This window comes from Protomyctophum bolini (genome assembly GCF_963924005.1).
Source record: "Protomyctophum bolini genome assembly, chromosome: 13".
In the NCBI taxonomy this organism is placed as follows: domain Eukaryota; kingdom Metazoa; phylum Chordata; class Actinopteri; order Myctophiformes; family Myctophidae; genus Protomyctophum; species Protomyctophum bolini.
In genome coordinates, this window is record NC_137874.1 from 20,122,319 (window position 1) to 20,137,263 (window position 14,945).

Here is a 14,945-nt window from a genome sequence, read left to right on the forward strand (position 1 = left end):
AAGAAAAGCAGGTCTCCTTGCATGTGTGATTCATTCCACACCACCCGCCTTGCCTGGGCGGATCCGGTATGATCTTTTGATCTCTCAAGCCGTTTAGTGGCCACAACATTGGCATCAAACAAACCCCCAGAACTGTTCTAAATGATCAAAACCATCGTGGAATGATCCGGCCAAAACCACATATTTTTGGGAAGTTATCAAAACCTAAACCTTGTTAATTTGTATGATTGGATATGTCTCCCACTGTCATTCTCTCTCCGTCGCTTTCTCTCTCACTCAATCTCTTATACTGCATCCCACTTTCCATCTTGACAAAACTCTCTCTCTCTCTCTCTCTCTCTCTCTCTCTCTCTCTCTCTCTCTCTCTCTCTCTCTCTCTCCCATTCCGTGCGAGAGAGGAGAATTGTGGTTTTATTACTCAAAGGAAGCCAAGCCAGCATGTCTCTCTTTTCTTCTTATTTTCTTCACACAGAGAGACGTCCTGGGAGATGTTTTTAGCTCCTGAGGCACGGAGGTGTAATCAGCCACAGGACCCACATCATTCTGACTCAGCTATTAACGGCTACACTGGTGATTCAGCCATTTCAAAGACATACTTCAGCAGCCAATTACTGTTTAATATCCTCATGATATATAGAATTGTAACTTTACAGTTGCTATGATTTATTACACCCAAGCCATTCCGAGCCACCCAATTTCATTAGTGCAACCCCAGAGATGTAACCGCATTTCCCACAGTCCCTTGTCCATCACTGTAACATGGATTTGTATGGCAAACACTTAGTACAAGCCAATTATCATTTGTCCAGCTGTACGTAGATTGTTCCCACGTTGGTAGAAACTAAACAATAAAAAAACATACGTTTTCGTACGGCATGCTGTTCTGCATGTCCTTCTTACCTGTGCAGCAACTGTTGAAGTTGGCATCATATTCTAATTTGACTGAAAGGGAACAGTTGAATAGCTATAAATGACAGACCAACTCACTGTCAACTCCTGCTCAACTAGAAGCTATACCGCGAGAGTTATGTCAATGTTATTTAAGTATAAAACTTTGAACAAACACCAAAGCCAAATATATAGCCACACAAAATGAGCTACTGTACATGTGAAGTATGCATTCAATTTGAATCAGAGGTTAACGAGATACGTCACTGTAGCATCAGGACAAGGACACAAGGGTTTTCCACTGTCAGCTGGGGAAACACAAACCATGTGTATACTCATTGTAAGTGGTTGATGCTCATACTGTATGTTACAAAATGACAAAATGTCACGTACCTACTTACTATATGCAAGTGTTTTAGTTTGCATGTCGATACACTATACAGTAAGGTGTGTGGCAGAATTAGTATTGTCACCATGTCTAAATTCAGTAGTACAGATATGTCACGGTCAGAGAACTATCATTAAAGGGTAAATATAATTATACTAAATTCTGCCCAGATCTCAATTATTCCCTACGTGGCAATGGGAGCATGACACTTCTTTTTATGTACTGTATCATGCCTGTCAAAGTTCTAGACTTCAAGTCAAATAAAATCACACTATGTGCAAATTATGTGAATATACCCGCCACACATGCTCTTCAATCCATGTTCCCCTAACTTAATCTAAACAAAGTGTAGAACAAATTGCTGTGCCCGGAATACTAAAGCAGCCCAAAGCGTTGAGCTGAGAAGACAGGCAGTTGGCTCGTCTCACTGATAAGTCTGATCCACTAACGTCTCTTCCTGGCCTCTGAAGCTCTATACTGTACAAATGATCTTGCTCTTAGTGTAAATACTCCCTAATTCCCTGTATACTTCTCTACTACAGGCACTCTTCTGAAGCTAGACTCGTCCATGTTAAAGAAGGAGTCTAAATCAGAATTTCGTCTTCTGTTGATGTGAAAATCCTTCTTTGAAGAAGTTCAGCTTTAACACCATCAGAACTTAACACCATCAGAATTTCACCAAGCACTGTGGGTGTATAGCCCTAATTTAGTGATGACTACTGTATGGCATTTCAGCACACTTCATTTTGGCAGGACAATATTATTGTCTTCTGAATCAGCTGTCACTGAATAAAAAGCAGGCTCAGCTTTTCCCAAAGAGCTTTCATTAGTCTAACTGAAAATAATGTTGGATTCGACTAATGTGGAATCAATATAAGTGAACTTTTGTATAGTGCAATTATTACATCATTGTGGGTATAGACATCAATCAAAAAGATAAACAGAAACAGAGAGAAGAACAGAGAGAGAGACAGAGAGAGAGAGAGAGAGAGAGAGAGTTCAGACCAACTCGGCTACCATTTCAAAGTAAAGCTGAATGCAAATCACCATCATAAATATACCAGTTTAATGTAATAATAGTTTAGTTTTAAAGCTAAGCCTTGTGCGATTTGATGTGAAGCAGCATATTTAATGTGGCTTGCATTGACTGAATCAGATTTTGAAAGGCAAGTCAAAGATTTCTAAAGCCAATGTTGATCAAATAAAATTAAAAAATAAATTAAGTACAGCAACATTCCCATTCAAATGGCCGTCGCTCTGTGCTTTGCTCTCTTCCAGAAATCTGTGTTTAGTTATCTGGAACCAGGCTCCTTTCATGGGCTGCTATCCTAGGATTATTTATCGAACTTGCAAATGATAATAATTCCAGAAAAAAACTAATGGCAATATGTGTGTAATCTAGGTTTTGACTGTTTCTGTAGCTGTGCACTCACACCATGAACCAAGACATAAAATAACTCCACTCCACCCGGGGAGGCCCTGACAGGAGTCTAAATGGGACACCGCAGACAGAAAAAACATAAATGCAGATTATTGTAAATACAGTCCATCAACAACTTTTATTCAATACTCTACTCTTCCAGTATATTGAGGAAGAAAAAGGACAATCCTGGTCAAATAAGAACACTGGTTCAAGTTAGGGGATCCCATGACTCCTTATGGAAGGGAAGAGAAGAGACTAAACCAGAGACCAACCTACATAATAGAGCGTCACAGTCCCGCCCACTTTTAGAACGACATGGCCCAGGAAATAATTCCCCATAAATTTTACCCATAGGCTTTTCAAAAAGTATTTACTTTAAGACGTTTACACCGCGGACAAAGCCAACTCCTGCCCCACACTTTGTTTTGGGGCAGGACTGCGACGCACTATTCCAATTAGGAGAACAAAAATGACCATGTAACTATTTTCCTCTGGTAAATCCACATGGAGTATGGTCAAGTGTCATATAACAAATGGGTCCTCCAAATCCAGACGTCTCTTCTGATGTGCTCATCAGTTCTTATTGAATCCATTATTGAAAGACTGAAAGTTAACATGCACAAGGGCCTGCTCAGAGTCACAGAGAAAAATAATCTGAAAGGAATGCAGGTTGCACCCCCACATGTGATGCTTGCTGGAGTTGTTTTTATTTGAACAATCTGCGTTGGATAATGTCTGACGTTTCCTTGACAGCGAGGGGTCAGCGACCCCTGACCTCCTTACCGAGCTTTGGGATAACGGTCTAAGACGCAGAGTGGAAAACATCAGGTTTACAGGTGATATAACAACATTTGCGGGTGAAATAAACGAACAGGCCTTCAAGTGTTTTAAACGCTGCAAAGGCCCAGCGCAGGGTTGAGGTTTGAGTTTTTCCATCGAACTAAGAAAAAAAAAAGAAAGAAAGAAAAAACTTTGAGTCCCAGTCAAAGTTTCAGTCTATCAATCTATCAATCATAAATCAGGTTAATGGCTAGTAATGTGAAACATATTGTGCCTGCTCCACCATGATTTCTTCCCCTTTAAAGGCTCGGCACAGAGTTGTGTTTGGTGCTGAGTTTTGTGTTTGTTGTCGCATTGCTTTTCCTGCATTCCCCACGGTGTTGGTTTAACCTTCTTGATTGAGGGCCGAGTGTGTTTTCTTTAGTTCTGTATCTCTGTTGGACCTTTGGCTCACATTGGAGGATCGACATAGGGAAGGAGGGAAGCAAGTAGGGAAGAGGAAGGAAGGAATCATGCTTGACGGAGAGATGGTTGGGGAAGAATGAGAGGGAAGTGACAGTATAGCAAAAAGAGTAGCTTCAGAGCCGTTAGCCCCGCCTGAATACCAGCAGTCTGATATCTCTCTGGGTGAAGGAGAGATTCCCCTTTGGCTGAATGATAAATGTTTAGTTTGACAGGTGGAAGACTGAGGTTAAAATCCAGGTGGTTATATTAAGGGCTCGCCCGAGATCAGCTCTGCCGGAAGACCAGAGACCTGTTATGTTTGTTTTCCCAATGTGGGAGACCAGATGACCGAATCCTGAGGGCTATATAGGATGAATCTGAATCTGAAAGAGAGAGTGATTGATATACTGTAAAATACAACAGAATGACTGAACTGACTGAGGGGGATTGTCCAAGCAGGAAAAGGGTGGATTGGTGGAAGGTACAACAAATGGACTTGGTGGCCAAACAGGGTTTTGCACTTGGCAGAAGAATGCAACATTCTGTAAATTCAAGATCAGAAAAAGCAAAGGCAAAGAGGGAGTTGTGACCTGGCTGGCTGGCTGAGAAGTCGGCCAAAGCCGCTGCTGACATTTTTGCAGTCCACACAGAATAACAGGCTGACAGGCAGCCGGACCAAGACCAACTCTCTTCTACAGTATCACATATACACACACGCACGCACACAGCGCACACAGCTGCACACAGACTCACTCAATCAGAATTAATTTTATCAGCCAAACAAACACAAGCGAAAAGGGAAGACAGATGAAGAGAGAAAAAAAGTGATGGACAAAAGAGTGAGAGACACTTTAGGTAGGAATTAGAGGGAGATGCAGATTAACTGACAGGCAGGCTTCTGTCCAGCTCTGCCGTCTTAACCCAAACTATTTAATGTGCTTTCAGTCTTTAGAGACGGGAGAGAGACAAATGGAGTCCATTAATGCTTCTGAGAAGCAAGAGGAGTGATTAACCCTGGCACGACCGCGCCGGGCCTTCCTTTCCAGTTCCCCCGTCTCTCTTTCCAACTGGGTGCCATCCATGTGACCTCTGAACCGCTGTCTTAGTAACCGTTTGCCGTAAACGACGCAAATACAGTATTACTGTACTAACTACTACCATGCTGCCCCACCCTAATTCAAGTGCTGTGGTGACATCACATGCATGCCTGTGCGATGTTGGACACGAGGTGTTCCATTGTACCTCGACCTCTAAACACCAGCCTGAATTAAATGACTTTCTGCTGTTTGTTCCATCCAATCAGCAAAGGAAGGCTGCGCTGTAAAATCCTGAGTGTTAATATAAAATCTGAGTAGCATACAAATATTACCAAACAAATGGTATCCATTTGTAACTCTGGAGAGAGAGTCGTCATCTTTTCTTCCCTGGGTGCCTAGCTCAGGGTTCTCGCAAGTCTCTGCCCTTTGTTTCTTGTCTCTGTTGGGTATGGATGAGGGTTAAGGTTGGTTGGGGATGAATCAAACCTGGCTGCACTGGGACCTTCTGTTTGTGTGGCCACGCTACCCATTCCAAATATGTATAGATGCACAGAGGAAAAATACCCTACCAACAAATGGAGACTAAATTATTATTAGTATTACTAATAGTATTAGTATTAGTATTAGTAGTAGTAGCACACTCATTTTGGGCAGGTGTGTAGAACAAACTCACAAACATGAAACATTAGACCCACACATTACCGTAGCTTGTAAACTTTCAAATTCTGCAACATTTCTGCCATAGACCTTTGTCGGGCATGCAAATTGTTTGCATACAAAGTACTAATGCATATTGTAAAAGTATAGACAACCGTTACTCTTCACATGGCTGTTGGAGTAATCATCTCTGTCATTCTTCAATTCCAAACCAACACACCCACCCTTTAAAAAATACTACACGTTTCCAAACATAAATTGCAGTTCATTTGTTTTATGTTTATTTTTATGTGATATGGGCCCTGAGTCTGAAATAAAGACTGAATTGAAAGTGAATAGTCTGTGGTTGCAGAAAATAACACGTTTCTCACTCAATTACATTATAATATTGGAATGAAGAACCACCTGGGGTTTCATGATTATTTATTTCCCCTCAAAATGGATATGTACAAAATACAGTTCTACTGGGGAATGTGTTTTATGGTAATGTCACCTCTAAGCTACAGAATCTGACCAGCTTTATCACGACCATTTGTTAAGGAGCTTTGTGGAACATTTCACAGCACAGTCCATACTTCATGTCAGACCTGCAGGCCCTTTAGGCCTTCCAAGAACCTGACAGACTGACTGATTGGCCATCAACCCAATGGTCTGTGCTCTCGCCACAACATCGAACACCTGCATTTCACAATGAAAAACTGAGAAGCTGCAAGGAAACCAGCATGTTTTCATAGAGGTATTGTGTGCGTGCACGCGCGTGTGTGCGTGAGCGTGTGCATGTTTCATATAAATCTTTTTAGTTTTTAGCATTTCTGACCGATTATTCTTTACTTATGTAATATTTAAAATGATTGATTAGTGTCTATTTTTAAGTAATGTGTGTCAATGAAAGTACAGCCAGTGATGCTATTTTTCAAAGGTTGACTGGGTTGTACTATGCGTGAAATGATTCATAATTTAACACTACCACGGCCTTCTAGTTTTGGCTGTAGAACACAGATTCTGTTGCAACCTAAGCCAAGACAAATATTTATATAATCAGCCTCTCAGCTAAATATTGTATTTTGGATGCAGTAGACTTGCATGGTTCCCAACCTTAGTACATACAACCTCCCAAAATATTCCTCTCTCCAAGTACCACCATAATAACTGATAATAAATGTTAAAATACAGGAGCGTATACCTGCCCTTTTTGTTCCATTGCTAAGCCAATAATGCTGCTGCTCTGACAATCAGCACAACTGATGATATTTCTAATGTGATTAATCCGTTCTCAAATCTTCTATTAATGGCTAAGTGTGCTTCCATGCTCATTTCAGCACGGCTGGATAGCCTATTTCAACCAATTGCTTGGTCAGAATAACTACACCTCTGTGTACCACCAGAGGGGGGACCAATTACCACCAGTGGTACTAATACCAGTGGTTGAGAACCTCTAGAGTACAAGAAAATCACCCTGAAGACAAAAACAGTAAAAGGGTAAACCATGTAGACTACAGTACCATCCATCTATCGAGAAAGAAAGAAAGAAAGAAAGAAAGAAAGAAAGAAAGAAAGGCAGCAGCAAAGAAGAAAAAAACGTTCCTACTTTTGAGCCGTCTTCTACTTGACTTCATCAGTTATGTAAACGCCAGGGTCAAGCTTTGGAACACAAGCCTCCGGCTGTCTCTCTAGTTCATGATGAGCCCTCCTGCGGTGTCTCCAGTCATCTCCATGCATCCTCCATACATCTGGCTAGCTGGCCAGTACTTTCCTCCCAGTATCAATGGCACCAACCTGGCTGCCATCTTCTCACTCAGCCTTGGATGTTTACTTTACTACACATAGCATTCTGGTGTAGTACAGTGGTCAGTTATGGTCCAGCATTGACACTGACAGCATGTCACAGTCAGGGCTGAGAAGAAGCTGAGCTTGGGGTCTGGGGTCATCACACTGGCTTGTGTACCTGTGGAGCAGGTTGATAGAGACACTGTAAGCTTTGAGTATAAATAAATAAGTAAGTAAGGTAGAAAGAAGTAACGTAGAAAGAAAGAAAGTGAGCTGACCTCTTGGTCTAGGGTAGGTAACCTCCCAAAGTGAGTTGTGTACCTTGTCACAACTAGTAACTAGCAATAGCAGACAAACATACAAAGCCTGTATACGTATAATGCATCCTTCCGATTACAGCATAATACACAGTCTAGTATACATAGGTGTACATATATACATAGGGCTATATCTTGCGCCACCCCTTAACCCTTATCCCTAAACTAATTTGGGATAAAAAAAAAGTTCAAATAGCCAATCTACAAGCTCACAATGTCTCGATGTAGATCGGCTAGTTGAACTATTTTTAAATGTTTTTCAAAATAGTATAGAATGGCAAATACATTTAGGGATAAGGGTGGCGCAAAATGGAGCCCTTAATGTTTTATATCGGATAAATAATACATTTTAGGAAGGAAGCTGGGGGACTTAGTTTGGACATGCCAACAGCTTTAGAAGGCAGTGTGCGAAACGGCATTAACGATGGTTAATGCCGTTTCACACACGTTGCAGTGGTCTCCTAAAGCTGTTGTAGGCCTATGCATCTTTGAAACATCTCACCAACACTCAAGCGACCGAGCAGGTCTCCGTGAACAGAGAGTACAGTATGTAAATCTGCGTCCTGTATGGACTCGGAGAGTGGAATGACCGATCAGGGACCCTAGGGTACTGCCGTACAAAATTCAGAAAAGGTAACCGAGGGTACCAAAAGGGATTTTTTGATTGATTGATTGATTGATTGAAATATTTATTAACAGTTTGTAGAATTGCAGTACATTTCAAGCACAAACTCAATACAAAGTGAGTGAGTGGACGACCCAATTAAGCATTACAGGGTCCACATTGTTAAATTCATCAAAACATTTAGAGACATACAAATAGACACTTCTATGTAGTTAAAAAACAGAACAGGAATTCATCATATAGGAAGCAAAAAGGGAAAAGATACATATACAGTGAGGGGAAAAGGGGGGGGGGGGGGCGGTGGGGGGGGGATTCAGATTTTACAGAGGCCAGTTTCGAATTGCAGCCATCCGTAGGTGCCCTTTGAGAGCGGTTTTGAAGGAGTCAAGGGATTCACATATCTTAATGACTGTTGGTAGGGCGTTCCACATTTTGTTGGCATAGGAGCGAAAATAATTTAGTCCCTTGTTTGTGCCGAATCTGGGTTGTACATGGTTTGTTGCACTCCCTCTGGTGTTGTAGGTGTGGACTTCGTTTACATTAAGGAAGTATTTAGACAGGTACATGGGTATCTTGGTGGTGTATCGAATCTTGTGGACCAGACCCATTGCAAGATGCTGTACTCTGTCGTCGACCCTAAGCCATCCAAGCCTGTCAAAGTGGGCAGGGGTGAGGTGGGTTCGGGGGGTGAGGCCAAGAAGGAGCCTGTCAGTTTGTTTTGGGAGGTCTGGAGCCTTGTTTTAAGGGCCTTTGAGGTGCTGTGGTACCAAGAGGTGGATGCATAGTCAAAGAAACCTTGTACGAGGTCTCCTGTTAAGGTCTTCAAGGTGTTTTTGTTGACCAGTGAGGAGATCCTGTAAAGGATTGTTCTTTGATTGACTTTTTTGATTACGTTGGTGGCCATTTTATCACTGGAAAGATTGGCCTCCAGGATGGAAATTTGTTAGGGACTAGGGTATGCCTTGAAATAAAGTGAGAGATAGATGTGCAATTCAGGTTGTAACACTATCAATATCACTTTCAATTAGCATCATTGGCAAACAGTTAAGAACAAAGTTTTGTACAAGGATTTGGTGCTGTGACACCCCAAACAAAATATTGTGTCTGTATTCACACAGCACTTCCAGCACCTTAATTTATGTTTGTTCATATCACCCTCCCTCTCTCGCATGCATGTACACATGTACACACACACGCACACACACACACACACACACACACACACACACACACACACACACACACACACACACACACACACACACACGTGCTTAGCATAGGTAGCTAACTCACCTGCAGAATAAAAACAAATCGACCAAGCAGTTTGTTTTGTTATAACTTCTCTTTCAAACAGCAGTTTTCACTTCCTAACAACGCAGACTACTCCACTCAAATTCCATGAGTTGTAAAGTTACACTATAAGTTGTATATTTCATTCTTTTACTACCAAACATAAGGAGCATGTGTGTCACTCTGTTGCAGCAGGTGTGTGTGGAGGGGGGAAGGGGCGTGGCTACCGGAGGATTTTAAAGAGTGAAGCCTGCTCAGGGACAGGGAGTGCATGTCTACAGTGTCTTTCAACCCTTTTCATGTCAAGGTCCATTATTTATTCTCCATTTAAGCCTTAAGGACCACCCTTTGATGACATGTAGCCTCTCAGACCCAATTCCATGCTGTATTGATGTGGTAGCTATCCATGGGAGAGATAACAGCTTTATCAAAATAACAATTCTTTAAGCAATGATGTTTAACAATTATTTTACTCGTTAGGGCGTGAAATGAAACCAAATGGAACTGTAGGTAAGGGTAAGGGTTTCACGCTCTAATACCAACTCAACTTTCCATAATTTAAGTTTAAGGGGGCCAACCCCAAGGACCACTGGTGGTCCCCGGACCACTGGTTGAGAACCAAGCTGTTTTAAACCACTGCATCTCTGCCTGTCCCCCCCCATCTGTTGCTGCATTGTGAGAGTGTGAGTGACACTAGTGGGGCAGTCCTGTAAAGCTGGGTCAGCACAAAATGAGAAACAGACTTTCACTGACTCAGCTGGGCTGGCGCATTTCTCCTGTCAGTTTTTCACTGCTTGATACCACAGAGAAAAGAGAGAAAAAAGTCCCTAAATATAGTTAGTTACAGCCAGGCCATGAACCTCAGAGACCGTTTTAACTCTCTCCTGCTGTTAGGATTCAGGAAGCACTGTTCATTCTGTTGATGATAAATGTTAGTCAACAACCAAACAGCTTTATCCACTTTAAAGCTTTGGGCATGTCATTTTAGATGTAAAAAATCCAGAAAAGATGATTTACAATATTGACAACACGTAAACTGGTATTTTCACTATTTTTATACGTTTGACATCTGTGTGCAAGCATATGTGCACGCACGCAAGCACAGTTAGGCTTGTGGTTAATTTGTGTGAGTCAGTCAGTCAGTCAGTCAGTCAGTCAGTCAGTCAGTCAGTCAGTCAGTCAGTCAGTCTGTCTGTCTGTCAGGCTTTTCTCTTGCCAGAGGAGATAGCATTTTTTCATACATAATAATCGTGGGTCTTGGCACCAAAGGTATGATTCTTAGCCTTTAAATCTCACAATGTATGTGTTTATGGTAATTTCCTGGATTGGATGATATCAGAGAAGAGCCAGCCAGGGCTTGGCACAGAAGCGGCCTTAGATGACTTTTCACACAGCGGTAGGGTTAGAGCCATTTGCTGGCCTGGGGCAAAGAGACTTAACCATCAACAGACCGTCATGGATCAATTTCCTGAATTCAGATAGGCCTAAGCTCATTAGATTGCTCTATTCAGATGCCCTTCATGCAAACCTCAAGTTGTTGATACATGAGTAAAGACATATGGAAGGAGATTTTTCTTGGAAATATTTTCCATTGCCTCCAGCCAACTAAAAACTGATACTTGCAATGATGAAATATGTCTGTTGCATATGTGAAAATCTTTTTGGAAATTTGAGTGCAGATCCTGGGTCGTTGCCGTAAGGATATTCTGTAAAAAATAATTATGCAGGTGCGAATGCAAACTGTGAAAGTCAACGTGCCAGATCGGCACATACAGGGTATTTAATGAGGCATGTAGACACACAGTATAGACCAGCTTGTAAAATCCTACTCTTCATTTTGTGGACAAACCTGGAAAGATCTATTAACACAAGAAAAAAAGCAGGTAATTATGGTATTATGGCATATTGTATACAGTACAATTTCCCATCAGTATAGTCAGCATTAAAATTTTGTCCTGGCATTTGCTGTTCTCAACAGATGTTTTCTAAGCAACAACAGATAATCAAAAGTATGATGTATTATGTTGACATGCAGTCTGTTATGGCTCTGTATCATGTTACAAACTATAATGATGGAAAGGATTCAAACAGATTACTTCTGGTGGCCATAGGCTATAAAAAGAAGGCCCAGGCTTTGAAATTCAGCCGATTTCAAAAGGAAAAAAGTACAAGAATAAGAACTTAAGCCTTTGTCAGACACTCGTAAGACATCTGACAGTTATATTTGAGATGCTAATGGGGTCTTATCCCTTTTCTATTTTTTTTGTATTATTATTTAGCCAAACTTCAAATGTAGAAGATTTGCATAGGCACTCATCTATCTCAGTGAAGTTCATTCCAGGTTTGTGATGTCAGGATCTAAGTTGAACCGAGCCATTATTTCCATATCTTTGCCTGGAAGGACTAAGGAGTGCTTTATATGTCACTCAGATGAAGCAGAACAGACGTGTCCTTCAAGTAATCAAGTGCAACACTGTAATGAGAATGGCAGTTGCTTATAAAAATAATATTGGTATGCAACTTGCAATTGAGGTTGCGGCTTTCAGAGTAGTTCCTATTTCTGTCATTCCTTTTTTGTCCTTCCTTACATTCATACTATATATATACACTCTGACCAGTGCTTCAATATAATCTAATCTTACTGCTCTATATGTGTGGTAGTTGTTCTTTTAGTTATTATAATTGTACAATAGTGGTATACTATCCAGTGTGATACACCAAGGAAAAACACAAACACAAGCTGTTAGAAAGTGAGCCAAATATGATGTCATGTGTAAAGGCTTTTTAGAACACAGCTGCAAATAGACCTTAGCAATTGGAAAGAAAACATGTTCTTTTATAGCACACGATTCCCTGGAATGTTTTCTCAAGGTTTGACGTTTCGCAATTCTCCGAAGCACGCACTTCTCTTCCACACTTTTTAAGTGATTTATGTCATTGATTTGAAACATTTTAACCACCACTTCCAAAAACTGTCTCTTCTTTCATAATCCAGTAGCAAAGAAAAATAAATAAATAATATATTTATATTTGTATAAGGTTATGCCACATGATGTCACACGGTATGATCATCATGATACCGGAAGTTATGCAGGAACGACTACTGAGTGGCAACGACTTTCTGGCCTTGACAACCCATACTGTACATCCAAACTGAAAAGTCCTATCTGATAATTGCGTTAAATTACTGCTACTCTCGAATTCCAACACTTTATGCATGCACATTCTCTCTCTCTCTCTCTCTCTCTCTCTCTCTCTCTTTCTCTCTCTCATTATTATACATTTTTGAGCGGCGCTAGCCCCTCCTACATACAGCTTTTAAAACTTTGTCTTAAACAAACGAATGAATGGAGAATTTTACTTCATAGTGTCTGAGCAAATAGGCATATTGTCTCAGTGTCTATTTTACGGCATGATGATCTACGATGATAAGAGCGCCGCTCACTTCACACAGGTGTGATTTTTGTATTTCAATGTGGAATTCCAATCTTGTATTCCAAGGCAAAAGCTGACACACAGTAAAATATAAAACATTTGAGTCATTGGTGTGGACTGTGAGCCAAAATATTTCTTCCACCTTGTTTACTTTTGGTAATGTCAAGAGAAATTAGTTACACTTGGTGAGTAATTATATGGTACATTGTGTACCATTCATCAAGGGGAACAAAAATAACATAGGTCTTTATATAATTTGTCATTTCCAATTTGATGGAAAACGGCTTCATCCTGTCGTGTTCTTTGTTGGAGGCAAGGAATACTACCAGAGCTTGGGTAATATAGTTTACTGAACGATAGTTTGCAGGGCAACAATACACGTCTGTTTACAAGTAGGTATAGCTTGTGACATAAACCCCATCCGGGCACCCTAGTATGACGTCATCATTAATGTGTTCACCCAGGTAATGACATTACACCACATCCCCCTTACTAAGGCTTGAAAAGACCCAAAGCTGTAATCTCTTTTCAAATCACAAAAATGAATAATCATGTAACATGTAAACTCAAGTCACATTTTCAAATCACCAAAATCACATTTCTTCTTTACCCCAAAAGCAAAATAACATCTGTTCACTCGTCTTACTTTCTTCTTTTTTTTTTCACAGAAATAACATTAATACTTCACATATGCATTGTCGCCATTAAAGAGAAAAATTAAGTGTACCACAGTCAAACATCCAAATAGCAAAACAAAATCAGTGTCCTTTTTTTTTTTTAAACACCCAACCAAATGTGTCTCATTCCCTGAACACAAAAACAAATCCTTTTTTTTTTTACAATATCAAAAACACCATTATGTTTTATCTTTTCTCTTTCCTACAGGTCGAGTCTCTGTGGCTTCCTAACTTCCCTGCCAGACCTTGTTCTCACACCACTAGGTGTGTTCTGAGATGGCTCAGATGGAGACAAGGTCCCAGAGCCTGCGCATGAAAGAACGTTCTCCCACACAGGTTGAGTCACATCCTGAGACTCTGGCATAGGCACGAGATGGTGACGGTTCCTCCGCAGCGTCCCTTGTGGTCCACACACCAGATAGGACCGTGGGCTGTCGTGTACGGATGTAACAGTCCCTTGTGCCTTTGCGTCAGTAATCCAAACCTGGTCACCAGGTGACAACTTTGTGAGAGCTCTTGCCCTGTGTCTCTCATCGAAACACTTTGCATCCAACAGCCGTTTCTCCCGCTCCTTGTGCTGAAGGGCCCGCAGGTCTGGTAGAGCTGGCCTCAACCTCTCAGGAAGGACGGGTAAGGTGGTGCGAAGACGACGTCCCATGAGCAACTGGGCAGGGCTGTAGCCGTTACTCAGTGGAGTGGCCCTGTAGGCCAGGAGGGCAAGATAAGGATCTTTGGCCTTTTTGAGCAAGTTTTTAACTGTTTGGACGGCACGCTCCGCCTCGCCGTTTGCCTGCGGGTACCTAGGGCTACTGGTCACGTGCACAAATCCATAATCAGCTGCAAACTGTTTCATCTCATGTCCTGAGAACTGAGGGCCGTTGTCAGACATAAAATGATAGGGAATTCCATTGCGTGCGAACATCGATTTCAGATGGACTATCACGTCTGTGGACCTAGTCGGGCTGAGTTGTGCTATTTCCACAAATCTGGAAAAATAATCCACCACGAGCAGATATGTTTTCTCTCTCAGGGTGAATAAATCTGCACCTAACTTCTGCCAGGGCCCATCCGGGAGTTTGGTTGGCAGCAGAGGTTCTCTGGGGTTAACCCTTTCTTTGATGCACTCTCTGCAGTTGAGCACTAGCTCTCTTATCTGACAGCTCAGTCCAGGCCACCACACTGTCTGAACTGCACGTTCTCTGCATTTAACTACCCCC